The sequence below is a fragment of the Ambystoma mexicanum genome, chromosome 1p (genome assembly GCF_040938575.1).
Source record: "Ambystoma mexicanum isolate Mex_15411 chromosome 1p, UKY_AmexF1_1, whole genome shotgun sequence".
In the NCBI taxonomy this organism is placed as follows: Eukaryota; Metazoa; Chordata; class Amphibia; order Caudata; family Ambystomatidae; genus Ambystoma; species Ambystoma mexicanum.
Window position 1 is genome coordinate 594,251,261 of NC_090921.1, and position 15,169 is coordinate 594,266,429.

Sequence of the window (15,169 nt, forward strand, 5' to 3'; positions counted from 1 at the left end):
CAAAACTACCAGCCGCATAGTGAAGTAACTAATCAAAGTGGCTCACTTTGGCCAAAAAGTGGCCTATTTTGATTAAAAACTGGCTTATTTTGACAAAAAAACTGGCCAACACTAGCATCTTGGGCATGCAATTCGGGTTTGCCCAATTGCCCAATAGGCTAGTCCGAGGCTGACAGAGTATAAAGAATATGTATATGCATGGGAGCCTATGTGGCTGGCCTATAGATTTCCAAAACGAAACGCAATAGATTATGGAAGACAGGGGTTGAGCTCCTAAAGGAAGGAAGCCCTCCCTTATAAGTTATTGAGTAGTTAACCTTCACTCCATCATTCTTTAAAGGTCAGAAACACATTTGCAGGCATCCAGTCTGCACTAAGCCACGATTGAAATCAGCTTAGACTCCCACACAATCACCTACTCTCATCTTCCCAACACTTACCACTTGGAATGGATATGCATATTCCTTGCATCAAAGTCCTGTTGATCCCTCAACAATTTCATTGGTGGAGGGGTGAAATAAAGCCATTTTGTGGTGTTCTATACCCATACCTCCTAGGAATTTCTTCATTAAACTAGATGTAAACTGTACACCATTGTCAGTTAAGATTTTTTGGTTTTTGAAATACCTTCTCTTTGGAATATATTATCCAGAAACTGTACAACAGCCATGAAATCAGCTTCAAACACACTTTTTACTTCCACCCCACTTGTAAAATAAGTCAACCAATACTATCACATATTTGTTTACACGGCCCTTGGACGTTAATGGGCGTAAGATGTCCAAGACTACACACTCCCATGGACTATTGGGACATTCTGTTGGCATGAGGGGTTTAACATGTGTCCTAAGAACTTTATCAGATGATGAACATAATGAACACACCTTCAACAGCTGTGTCAAGTCCAGGCCACCAGTATTCAGCTCGCAGAATGTCCTTTGTCTTAGGGATTCCTAGGTTTATAGTCATAATGTCGACAGTCAAAATGTCGACAGTCAAAATGTCGAAAAAAAAATGTCGAAAAATAAAATGTCGACTTTTTTTTTCAATGCATTTTTTTTTTATATGGGGGGTTCCCCCCCAACCCACCTTTTTTAATTTTTTTTTTAATTTTTCCCTTTTTTAGCTCCCAAACCCCTAAAATAAATATATAATTAAAAAAAGAGAAAGTCGACATTTTTTTTTTCGACATTTTTTTGTCGACATTTTTGTCTGTCGACATTTTTTTTCCGCCATTATGACTGTGCACCGGATTCCTAAATGACTGTTGTGTGTGTGATCTCAAGAAACGTCTGCTTATCCCAACAGGAGGCACAATTTGACCAGATCTTACCACATGATAATCTTCAATCCCTAGATCATCTCTTACTCTATGAAAGGAAGTCAGCAATGGACATTGGGCCGCATCATAAGTTGGGCGGAGTCACAGAAATGCAGCAGTAACGCTATTACCACTGCATTATCGCTCTGCCCAACTATGAGTTGGGCGGAAAGTTACCAGCTTTAACTCCAGCTTTAAGCTGGAGGTACATCTGGTGAGTTTCTGCCAAATTTGCGGTGCTAATAATTCAGCGCAAATTGCCCGCTGTAATAGCGCCCAGCATACCCCATAGAGTCCTGAATGGGGATTTTCAGCCTTACTGCAACTCGGGATCTGGCGCTAATACCTCTAGACCAAGCTACGGTAACGCTATTTGCATTGGCGCTATCCTAGTGGATTTGCTGCTGGGATACTGCCAAGGCTCTGATGAGGCCCATTGTCCTTCCTGGGAACATGTTTGATAAGAAATGCATGTCCCTGCACAGACGTAACCCAATTGACAATTTGTCTGGCCCCCATTCAAACTGTTCCAACTGAAGACAGACACTAATAGTCTGCAATTTGACAGGACAGAGAATGTTATGCCCCGTACAAAATATTAGAAGTTTTTAATAGCCCATGCTGTAGACAATGCCTATTTTTCAATAACCGAGTATCTGCGCTCTGCATTGTTTAGCACCCTCGATGCAGAAGCAACAACTTTGTCACCTACTTTGTCACTTTGCATGAGAACTGTTTCCTGACATCTAAACCTGATTAGAACCACTCAAACAACTTTAAGAAGCCTTTAAGAAGCCTGTTTCAACACTGTTGAATGACCAAGAATGTATTAAGATACTGTCATAAGAAACCAGCCCCCCTGTTGATTTGTTGGGACCCCCTTTTGCATATTTGTACCAATAACCATATCTGTTTTGAACATTTATTGCCTTTTTCATCCTTGATAAGTACCCAGAGTGTTTTGTTTTATATTGATATTTTATTTCTATTGCGCTGGTACACAAATGTTTCAGAGTGCGACAAGTCAAGGGAGGGGAACAGGGGAGAACAAAACAGCGATCTTACTGGGCCCAGTGACATTGAGAATGCGCAAGTGCATGGGGGAGGGGAAAAGTGCATGGAACGGGAGAAGTGGAAAGTGCGAAGCAGAGGAGAAACAGATATATAACAACAACTAAATAATAAAGGCAACAAACAGTGGTAGTGCAGCTAGCTATTTTCAAGTGCTAGGTTAAAGGCAGCAGGCAGGGTAGGTCTGATAAGTGCTGGAAGAAAAAGGGGGCGGCTGTATGGGTACAGATACAGACCCCAGTGCAAGGGGTGGCCGGGAGGCAGTGCGGGAGGGTGGCAGGGTGAGCAGGTACCTGGGCCCGGAGGACAGAGACTGGCCAGGTGCATGGTGCCAAGAGAGAACAGATCAGCAGGGGTGAGGGGGAGCGAAGGCAGAAGAAAAGAGGAAGTATTTGAGGTGCTTCCGGAACCGGAGATGGGTCTCCTCAAGTTTTAGAGGGGCAGGGAGGCTGTTCCAGAGGAAGGCCATAGCCAAAGACAGAGATCTACCCCCAGCTCACTTCTTTGAAAAACGACTGACCCTGAGGGAGTTAGAGGTAGAGGAGCGAAGAGCTCGAGATGGGAGGTATTTGCGGAGGGATAGCTGAAGGTATTTTGGACTCAGGCCCCAGAAAGCCTTGTGAACAATGCAGAGGGTTTCAAATTTAATCCTTGCATCCACTGGGAGCCAATGGAGAGATTTCAGAGCTGGAGAGATATGATGCCAGGTCTTGAGGCCAAGGACAAGTCTCGCAGTCCTGTTCTGATTTAGTTGCAGAGAGTGGAGAGCAGAGGCAGGTAGATTTAGAAAGAGACTGTTACAATAGTCCAACTTAGAGAGAACCAGAGCTTGGGATACCATGAGCTTCTGGGGGAAGGAGAGGAAAGGCACAGTACCTCTGAAGAGGTGCAGTTTGAAATTTGACTTTTTATAGACCTCAGAGATGTGGGCAGAGAAGGAAAGGGTGGAGTCAAAGATGACCCTCAGGGTCTTCGCCTCGTAGGTGGGGTAGGAGGAGGGCCAAGGGAAGCCAGCCAGAGAGTGAGGGGAAATAATGGTGAAGGTGTGCTGATGAGGAGGATCTCTGTCTTGCTGGCATTCAGACAAAGATCATTGGCGGCACACCAATCTTGAATGGCAGTTAGGCAATCAGAGATGAGAGAAGAAGAGGAGGTTGCAGAGGGCAGCCTGAAAATGAGTTGAGTGTCGTCAGCGTAGCACTGGTAATTTGAGCAGAAAATGGCAATGCAGTGGCCGAGAGTTGCCAGGTATTGGTTGAAAAGCCAGGGCGAGAGGTTAAATCCCTGGGGAACACCTGGGGTTTTTGAGAGTGTTATTAATAGCTGTACTAATATATATGTATATCATGTTGGCTTGTTGTAGTATTGCTGTTACTATTGCTACTGTTTCACACCTCTTACAAGCCTGCCCTCAGCCCACGTTACCACAAAAGGCAAAGGAGGTATACCTCTTACCTGTTTCACCTTTATGATTGAGATCACTCTTCTTCTGTAGAAGTGTGAGTGCTGAGTAGGCGGTTTAGTCACTGTTCACCATAGTACTCACATGGGGAAGAAGTCATTTAATCACAGATTGTAATTAGAGAAATAAAATAGTAGCCACACCCATGCCAAATGATTGAAAAGGACATCCCATTCTACACTATCAAAAGCTGTTTCAGCATGTAAGGGTATGTAGGCATAACTATCAGATGATTTATGGCCATGATTGAGTACCTCAAAATAAGACAACAGTTAATGGAAGAGACACATTCTTTGACAAAGCCTATCGATTAATTTAATTGGGAAGGATTGTGAGAAATATTTTGCAATCCAACTTGATACATGAAATTGGGTCGACACTTTTGGAACATTCACTATCTTTACAAGATTAATCAAATAAGATTAAGATTACTTCGGAAGATGAGCCTGAAGTCATGTTCATGCTAAATCGTGCAAAGTAATCTGTCATATATAACCTCATCAGAATCAGGTGTGGTAGCTTTTTTAAATCTTTCATGGCTTTGTGGACTTCACTTACATTAATGGGAGAATCAAATGAAACAATCGGCAATGATATTCCTAAATCATTTACTAAAGAATGCTTCAAGGTTGTGTTTATTTGTAACATGCTCAGATTTGTAAATAAGAAATAAATGGGTACCTCCAAGACGGCCCACTCAGCTGAAAGTAGAATCGCAGATTTATTTGTATTATGGGACAATGGGGCCTTATTGTTTTACTTTCGAAAAGTATGCCAGTGTCTTATTATTTTTAATTGAGTTTTGAAATATGTTGGCTTTCTATTTCAATAAAGACCCCAAGAATGTTTGGATGCCTTTTAATTGAATTAAGTTCTTATAGCTAAAATCTGTTTCACCAAATCTGCACTCGGTTTATCACTATATCCTACCCCAGTAGTTTAAGTTCTTTCAAAATGGAATCAGAAGTTTTTTTAGATTCTTTTTTTATTTTTAGAGATGAGCAAATGATATAATATTTAAGGGAAGATTTGCAGCAATCAAAATTATTAACTATGGAAGTATCATCCCCTTTATTGATTTAATCAAATTGTTTATAAAAAATCTTTAACAGACCAAACAAGTTTCTCGTTACAGAAAATAGCACTGCTAAACCTCCTTCTGTTAGAGCACTGATCCCCAACGTGTAGCTCGGGAGCAACATGTTTCTAGCAGCACCCCAAAATGTGTCTTTCCTGTCCCTCTGGGCAATTGTGTGGAAACTGAGAAAGATTAGCTGCCATAGTGTTATAAGAATGGCACTGTAGAATGATCCACAAAGTGAGGGAAAGCTAGCTAATCTACCTTCCGCGGATGATAGACATGACTTCTCTCTTACTGTGAATACTTTCATTTCATTTCACCTTTATTCCATTTAGATTTTTACCATAAAAGCCAGCATAAATTTAAGAACAACATAACATCTGAGAACTTCAAGCATAAAAACACAACAAGCGAATAATAAAATCAAAATCAGTCACAGGGATTAACAAAAATAAGAACAAAGTTAAAACACCTTTTCCCAGTCCCCTTCAAGCAATTATTAAACAAGAGTAAACTTCAAAAAGTGCCAGTGTGCTCAAAGTGCGTGATAATTTGGATTAAAGAGCCAACTGCTCCTCTCCTAAAGAGCTTTCTACAGCCCTAATTAAACCAGAGGAAAGATCAAAAAGATGTTACCCATTCTTTTATGGCAATCCACCTATCGACTGTAGGAGCCCTTTCACAAATCAATCAAGGGTCTAGGATGCATGAAGGACATTTCCTTTAGCTAAGGCCGATTTAGTAAAGGTTCAGGGTTTAAGTTCGTACAGATACAGAATAAGATACCTTCACCAGTGATTAATCACACAAATGGATAGTCACTGCTTATATTATGCAACTAATTCACAGATGTTCCTCATCCTTTACCAGGCCCTAGTCAAGAACCACTCTGTGGTGAATGTAGCAAGGCGGTCCTTGGCTGTCAGGCAAAGCACTGTAGCCTCAGCAGTGATAGTGACCTGGTTCTATATAAAAGAGGTTTTAATGATCTTCTCCTAAGGTCAGCATACATGGGGCATAAGAGTAAGAAGTGAGCTATATCTACCCTAGCACCGGAGCATAAGGGGCAAAAGGGACTGAGTTTGATATTTTTCCTGGACCTCACAAATGCTAAAGGTAGTATACCCAGGCGTGCCTTAACAAAAAGAAATCTCATTGTCTTGGCATACATTAGGTCTAGGTAGTTTCCTTAGCCCTGGTTCTGCTTCGTAACCCTTTAAGTACTAAAGTGTGAATATACATACACTCTCCTTTCAATTTCATTGTACATGAAAAAAGCAGGAAAAAAAATCAAAGACATTGCTGCATTTTTGGGGCCGAATTACCAAAACTATGTTGGGCTTTTTTGCACATTTTTAAAAACAAAAATGATACCTTTACCCCACCCTACCTATTTTTAAAAATAAATGAGCAAACAAAACATTTTTTATTTCTTCCTCGATTTGCTCGGATTTGTTTTTTTCTATGGATAACTTAAATTTCTACTATTCTTTCAGCCTCAAAAGCATAGCGTTCACTGGTCTTTGAATTTGCATTAATGGTTACCGGGTGGACCCAGAGATCCAGGAGGCCAAAAACTTGAAATTCCTTTCTTAGGAATAATAGCCATGGCAAGCCTGTTCCTCCTTCCTTTGCTATTACATCCTGCACTGCCCCCCGATATTTTATCAAATTCACACTATTCCATAACCTTAACCAGTATAAAACTGGCTTTGCCCCACAGCCTTTTTCAATGGACTGCAAGTCCAACTCAAGTAAGATCTGGAAGTTTGGAGCGGGGGTGGGTAGGCCCAATACGTTTTCATTTACAGACACGTGGGTAACATTACACCACCCCCATAGCTCAGCGCCATAGACAGCAGCTTGTCGTGCCTGGGCCTTATAGGACTCCAAGGCCACCTGAACAACCCTGCCCCCATGTTCATTATAAAATGTGCTATTACGCCACTATATCAGGTCAACGTCACTCCCATCTGCATAGTTGGCTCTCCCAGGTACAGTTTTTGATTACTCTTATACCGAGGTAGTCATATGTTTTGACCTGCTCGATTCATCCTTAGTCTAATACTAGGTTAACTCTGCAAGGCTTTTTCCCCCTAGTTCCTCTGAGGACCATGGCCTTGGTCTTTTGGGTATTAATTGTCAGGCCATTCTTGGAACAAAAGCCTGATAAAATGTCCAGCTAGCGGCGCAGTCCCACAGGTGTCAATGATAGAAGGACTGCGTCATCAGCAAAAATCAGAACAGAAATCCTGACTCTCGCTAGTACGGGGGCATCAGTGGGGATCATCAAGAGATCGGTAGAGTAGTGGGGCCAGGACGCAGCCCTGGCACACTCACATCTCGATATTCACCCTCCTTGACAGAGCTCCATCTGTCCCCACAAGGTAGCCTCCCCCTGTTACCCTGATGTAGTACCACAATGGAATTTTTGTAAGTTATTAGTGTAAGGAACTCATGGTGGCAACAGTAAAGACAGAAACAAGTGATCTTTCTCGTCCTCTTGAACTGCTGTGCTGGGTTAGCTCACATGTTGTGCGGTCTACCTTGCTCATATTGTGCTCTCATGCTCCACTTTTTATCTCTGTGGGGAAGGGACAGGGCCGTCAGGTGTGTGTGATTCTGGTCAATTGCCTGACGTTGCCTGACCCTTGTGTTGGGACATGTCAGGTAAACGGCTCTGGTGTTTGTCCATCGTCTTTCGTGGTATGCAAAAGGGTTCCTGTCAGAAAAGGGGGATGGGGGACAGTGTTTGAGCATCCTACGTGGTAGGATGGGGAACCTCCATGAAAACACACAAACTCCCAGAACTCCTTTGTGTTTCCATGTTTTTTTGCCTTAAGTAATGATTCCCATAGGCCCTCTTGGAAATTGAATTTCCTGGATTTTATGACCCGGGCAAAATTCCTGTACGCTTCACGTAGGGGTCGTATCCATTCTATACTCACGAATGTCGCAGCCTTCTATCTATCTATCTATCTACCTATCTATCTATCTATCTATCTATCTATCTATCTATCTATCTATCTATCTATCTATCTATCTATCTATCTATCGAATTCTTCTCTTGCACCACTAACCCAAAGAGGAGTTTGCGCACAAAAGAGGAGAAAAAGAAGAACATGAACAACAAACGAGGAGAATGGAGAAACAGATAGACAACAGTGGACCATGATAAGACATCCTACAGAGCCTACACGGAGTATTGGTGAATGTTACAGGAGGCAGAGTAGGGAAGGGTTGTTAAAGCGGTCTAGAAAATTAACCATTGCCTGCATCAAAAAGGAATGTTTTTAACTGTTTTTTGAAAACAGTTAATGAGTTGCTTTAAGCCAGATATCTAGGAATAGAATTCCACAGGGCAGGAGCCCACAGATTGAAACTAGCACGGTCAATTTTCTTCAATGAAGACAGAGGTTGAATCAAAGAGATGTCACAATTGGATCGTAGTGTACGTCCAATGGGCTTCTTTTTTATCCTAGCTGTAAGGTAAGATGGGGCATCGCCCCGCAGGCATTTAAACACAATAGACAGGCCCTTATGCTGCAGCCGCTGTTGAACAGGCAGCCAGTGCAGGCTGCGCCTGGCCTCAGAGATGTGCATATTACGCTTGAGGCCAAACACAGCACACACAGCGCTGTTCTGAACCACCTGCAGATATTTAAGATTGGCCTGAGATGTGCCAATAAATAGACTATTACAATAATCCAGCTTGCAATTCACAATTGATGCTGCAATCAGGTCAAGATTTTCCTTGGACAAATAAGGCCGCATTTGCCAAAGAAGCTGAATATAGAAATGGCAAGAGCATTTCAGATAACTAGTCTGACGATTGAAAGACAATTGAGGATAAAAAAAAAAACTCCAAGTGTTTTAACAGTTTTTGAGACTTGGATAGTATTTTGGCCAATCAGAAAATTCTCATATCTTACATCTAGTCTCTTTAAACGTTGTAGAGTGCCTAGAATAAGCAGTTCAGTTTTGGCATTGTTAAGAGCCAATGGATTCATGGCCATCCAGTTCTGGATTTCCGTTAAAATATGGTTGATACGCTCCTGATCTTGAAGGTAGTCACCAGTTAGCTTGATAACTATCTGTGTATCGTCGACATAGTTGGCAAAATATATGACTATAACCGACAAAAGTGCGGGAGTAGATATTAAAGAGTAATGGTGACAAGCATGATCCCTGAGGAACACCACATAAGAGGGTAGAGGCAATGGAGAAAGCATTATCTTTAGTTACTCTCATACTATCTGGTCCCAAGAAAGATTTGAACCAAGCAGTCGCTTCTTTAGAGCATTTGGCCACTGAAATTAGTCTATCCGCCAAAAGTTGATGATCAACAAGAACGAACACGGCGGACAGATCCAAGAGTAACAGTAACGCGGTGTTACCTTCATCCACGATACCAGCAATGTATGATTTTAAGTCCAGCAATGTGGTCTCGGTCCCATAATTTGATCGATAACTGGATTGCTGGGCGGCCAGTATATAATGACATTGACAGTAAGCAATCTTATCTAAAAATGTTAAGATGAAGGGGACATTTGTAATAGGCCGATAATTGCCAGCCTCTAAAGGGTCCACGTTTTCCTTCTTCAGCAAGGGTGTTACCCATGCCTCTTTGATGCTTTCAGGAACTAGTGATTTACAGAAGGAGAGATTCAAACATGTAGTGACCCATGGAGCGAGAGTGGAGATGTATTCTTTGAATTATTATAAGAATTGCCTTTTCCCTACGGCAGTCCCCAACACGGTCTTTGATGGTTTAGAAAAAAACTCTCCCATCTTATTCATTAAGTCGTTGTGGGTATCAATGATATCTTCACCTCCCACATCTTGGGACGCAAGCAAATGTGTAAGAGCTGGGAGGATAGAATTATATATCGCCGGAAGAGTCACCTCCAGAACCATTTTCCATGCCCACTAATAGCCAGACCAACAGCCTGGTATCCACCATTTCCCTAAAGACCCCTAAATAATTGGGTGACATTAGCAAGGTTAACTGATGATGGTCGCTCTCATGTCTGGCAACGACTCTAAAGTCAATAATGGAGGACCAAGCATCCACATTCAATAGAATGTAGTCTATTAGACTTGACAAGTTTACAGACTGAAAGGTTTTCTTTGCTGGCGAGTCTTCCGATAATCTACCATTACAGGCCCTCAAACTGCTTGCCAGGACTATGCAGGCGACAATTTCAGAGTTTTTATATTTCCTCTTAGGTAAGGGGGCCTCCAGCTCCCTGATTCCCCACAGTCTATCCTCATCTTCTGATAGGCCAGCCATAATCTCCATCGGCTCCTATTGTAGGTTAAAGTCACCCATTTCAATGATTTGCCAAATACGGATCTCCATTTCTCTATGGAGGCCCGTTGGTAAGTAAATAAACTTGACCCCCAGACATTGGGCCTCATTACGAGTATGGAGGTAGGCATGGTGCTATTAGCGACATGGCTGCCTCCATACCGGGCTCCAATACCGGGTTCCTTCAATGAGGAATAACCAGGTCATTCCAACATTGGAGGACCCGGTAATTCCTCCTTGAAGGAACCATTCCCCACTCCCAATTGAGCCCTCAGAGGGCTCAATGGGAATGGGGAGGGAGCTAATAACGGGCACGTTAATAACGGCCTGTTATTAGCTCCCTGTTCCCCTCGCAGGACCCGGAAAGGACGTCTGTTCTGGGTCCCGCAAAGGGAACCTCGTAATAGGCGCTCCCGTAATGAAGGGTGCCGGTCCTGTACCGACACCCATCATATCGGGAGCGCCTGGGTCTTAATGAGGCCAATTGACTCCCAATTATAGAGGTTAATTTATAAAATACTTGTCCCATCTAGTCCCATTATATGAAGCTCCAGCAAACGCCTCGGGACATTTCAATTCCCCTTTACTCCAATACATTGATGAACGAATCCAGAAGAGTACACCCACACTTGGCCTGCCTCCTGTGCCCTTAGTTGCCGGTATTTGGAATGTTGTATATCCCTGTATGCTCATGGATGTCAGTACCCATGTCTCCTGAAACCCAATGATATTGTGCCTGCGAACAAATGGTAGCCATGCCTCATCTTCCATATGCCAGTTTAAACCCTTGTCAAGCAGTGGAATTAAGCAAGAAAAGCCTTGGATACAGCTACCCTCTTGGTGGGAACCTATTTTTGCACCCCTAGGTGGATGAGAGGGGCCCTTTCTCGCATCCACAAGTGGTATATGTTGTTCATATTTGGTAATCGCCAGGGACATTACTATTTCTAAGCTCATTGGTGGCAGGGTTCTCTGCTCCATTGTTAGGAGACCCTCCCACAGGGTACCCAAAGCAAGTTGAACTTCTATGCAGTCTCTATCCAAGCCTCCCACCTTACCTTGACAGGCATGAATGTCCTCTCTAATGATTGAATAACAGCCCTGCTTAAATCCAATCCAATGAATCACTGTATTGGTTAGACTATCTCTCAATTCGGGGTAACCAGACTTCACCCTGGGGACACTGAGCAAGGAAAGAGAAGAATGCCCATTAGATTGCAACCTAGAGTACCACAACTCAAAGGGTACATTGATGTTATTTTGCAGGCGTAAGCAAATCTTTTCAGGGAATGGTTGGATTCATGTGCTTTGATTACTTGCACTATATTAGTTAAACCACCCTCCACTACTCCAGTGGACACTGGAACAGGTATTTGGGCAGGTACTTGGCAGGTCCGCTGACTTCTGCCATTTTTACCTTGGACATGTCCTTCCTGCTTTCTTCCATCAATATCTGTCCTTCCACCAGAGTCTTCACAACACTCTTCAGATTCTCAGGTTCGTGGAACAAGGACCTGTGATCCGCCTGTAAGTCCTTGATTATTCATTCCAAAAAATACATTTCACACATTCAGAGACCTGGAGATGTCCACACTCGGGTGGGGTCTTGTCTCTCCCTAGTGGTCCCATAGGTGTCCTCCTAAGGGATTCCCAAGGCTCCACCGGTAGACTATCAGGTCAATGAGTGAGTTGTACCGATTAGAAATAGGGACATTTGGATTAATAAAAGGTGAAAAAACCTAGATCTAGCAATTCGCTAGGTTCAGGGGGAATCACACAACCAAGTTTAACCTTGCCATCCATCGGGTGGGCATTCAATTCCACAGGGATGTTATATTGTTTCCCTTCCTTCTGTGCTGGGGGGTTAGGGAGCTCGTAAACCTGGGAGTATCTTACCCACAGCCACCAATGCAGGCAAAGAGGTGTATAAACTACTCAAACTTTCATGAGCCAATTTCTGCATAGTCTTGAGAGGTAGTATCACTTTCAAGTTACATCTCTGCATCAAATTTTCACCAGATCTGAGGAGCTCCACAGCTGTCACTATTTTTTATAAGTTCCCCCTCTTCGGGAATAACACAATTATTTACTCCAATACGATCACCAACCCTCCCACTTTTCCACTTGCTCAGGGAACCCTTTCCCTTAATGGTAATCTTGCCAACGGTAGACGTAGCACTACTGGCTCAATGTCATACACCAAGGCGACTATATAATCTATCATTGCATAATTCTCCACAATGTGTGAGGTTGAGATAGCGGGCTTCTTTCCGGACTGGGAATATGGGGGGGATTTGATTGCCTTACGTTTGGACACAATGTAAGGGGATCCCTTCCACAATGTTAACAAACTAAAACGAAAACTATCTTGACACAATCAATCAATCAGGGACGGGCTCCTCCTGCTTGGTAAAAGTATTACATCATTTCTTCTGTATGGTCAATATATTAGGAGATACATGACAAGTTGCATTTAAAATATTAAGTTCAATGCATGTAGTCTGCAGCCCGTTGGTATAAAAAATTACTTTTTTTTTTATTTGTATTTGGTTGAAACAACCTTTTACAAACAAAAACACACCTTTTACATAAAAGAAGAACAAAAAAAGAAAAGAAAGCACAACTAATTTCATTCAACTATCACATAATACAATGATTCTACTATTACTAGATATACAACACACTAAAACAAAAATTTAAAAAGTACATGGCAATATAAAATCAAAAAAGAAAATTCTATAAAATGTCTAAATCCAAGACACATTTCGAATGACTTAAACTTCTACTTCATACAAAAATTACCAGTAAAAAGAATCACATTCAATCCGGGCAAGTATAGAGCAATTAAAAAGGATTAAAATATGCTTGCGAGCTGGGCATGCTAAAAATAAAATAAAAATACACATGATAGAAATATTCCTCTTGGAGCAAGCTATTCTAAGTCAATGGAGTCAATAAAATCATACAAAGTACTTAAATCCAAAATGCTTTTTAGTTCAAATCCTGTGCGGAGCAAGGAACGCGACAGTTCAGAGGGCTGCCAGAGTTTGTCTCCCTCTCCTCACTCCCACACCTGATCAGAAATTGCATGGAGTAAGAAGCTGGAGAAGAATGTAGTAAAGAGCTGCTTGGGGTGCTGCTGTAACGTCAAATGGTCCAGAGTGCAGCAGGATTAAATATATACACCCACGTTGCCCGTTAGCATGTGGGTACACCGCACCCCTATCCTGACACAAGCAATGTAATGTAATGATTCTTCACCACTGCAGACTGCTCCTACCTCTGACTTGCGACCAGTCCATACCAACCAGCCCCCATCAATGTGCAAATTTCAGCATTAGATGAGTAAACGCGCAGGGAAGGCTGCTGTGTCCTGCTTAGCGGTGCAGGCGGAAGTGGCCAGAAACCTGGTACAAGCAGACCGAAGCAATTGATTCCAAGCTCAGCATAGACACTGACATAGACCGACATAGACCTGAGCGTGAAAGCCAGATTGCTCTGAACAAACACAGTGTCTTCCGCTAACAGGACAACATCTACACACACTCAAGAATCGGGAATTCGAGGAGGAAGCAAACCCGAAACCATATGATATGATATCACATCATATGATATGGCATTTATAACGCGCCTACACACAAATGTTTCAAGGTGTGACGAGGCAAGGGAGGGGGAACAGAGGGAAGACAGAGACAACGATCTTACTAGGCCAGGTGACATTGCGATCGCGCCAGTGCAGGGGAGAGGGGAAAGGGAAACTGCTAGGGGTAAGGGGGAGGGGGCAGTAAAGTACATGGGATCAACAGTAAAGAAGAAATAGAAGAAATAAAAACAATAGGCTAAAAAGTGTGCCCAGCTTGTGGCAAGTGCAGGGGTGAGTGCAGACATCAAGTGTCAGGAGCTGGTGGGGACTGTAGGGATACAGGGGTTGCCTGGGAGGCAGTGCAGGTGTGCAGCTGGCGGGGGAGGGGACCTCGGCCCAACATCAGAGGGTAGCCAGGTGACCAGTGCAGTTTCAGTCAGGAGTTCAGCAGGGGAGAGGAGGAGAGAAAGCAGAAGCAAAGCGGAAGGTATTGAGGTGCTTCCGGAACCGGAGAGGGTTCTCCTCAAGTTTCAAGGAGGTTGGAGGCTGTTCCAGAGGGAGGCCCCACCCAAAGTGAGCGGGTGTGCCGGTGAGGAGAATCTCAGTCTTACTGGCATTAAGGCAGAGATCATTGGTGGCACAGCACTCCTGGATAGCAGACAGACAGTCAGGAAAGAAGCAGACAGCAGACAGACAGTCAGAAGGAGAAGAGGTAGCGGAAGGGAGCCTGAAAATTAGCTGGGTGTCATCTGCATGGCACTGGCTGTACTGTATCCTATTGCTCACACATACTTTCGGTTAAGCAAGCAAGCAAGTATATTGCCTTACCAGACTTCTGTTCTTCTGCCAATTTGAGCGTCGTCCCCCCCTCCTTCAGGAAGTAATATGAAATAATAATGGGAGTAGAGGAGATAGATAGATTAGTGCAACCCACCACAATTTTAACTGAGTTCAGGATGCCGGTAACCGCCTAAGCGCCTAACAGAATCGGCAGGCTTATACACCGGGCTGTGAATACATCTTTGCAGTTGGTTGAGGGCATGGGTTGGGAGGGTTTAAAAGACTATACCATTGACAACATGTTATTGCATGAGCACAATGAGTATTCATATTGGTCTGCAGTACAGAGCAAGCATGGCAGGCGGCTAATGTGAATATTAAGGCTGTAGATAAGGTGTGTCTCTTGGAGACCTAACTGTTAAAATCAGAATCAATAACCACCTCCTGCTGCACCCACACCGCCCGGGCCATGTGGGTTTGTAATGCACCTTGACTTAATGGCATGGCAAATGACAGAAACTAGAGCCCCAAAAGTAGGCCCACCTGACAAGCCTAGGAAA

At 43.2% G+C, this 15,169-nt stretch overlaps 1 protein-coding gene across 1 annotated transcript in view; it reads left to right on the forward strand.

Annotated features, from left to right (window-relative positions):
• MYO1F (myosin IF) overlaps positions 1-15,169 on the forward strand; it is an 860,973-nt gene that overhangs the window by 779,249 nt on the left and 66,555 nt on the right. The gene's annotated exons all lie outside the window — the stretch shown is intronic.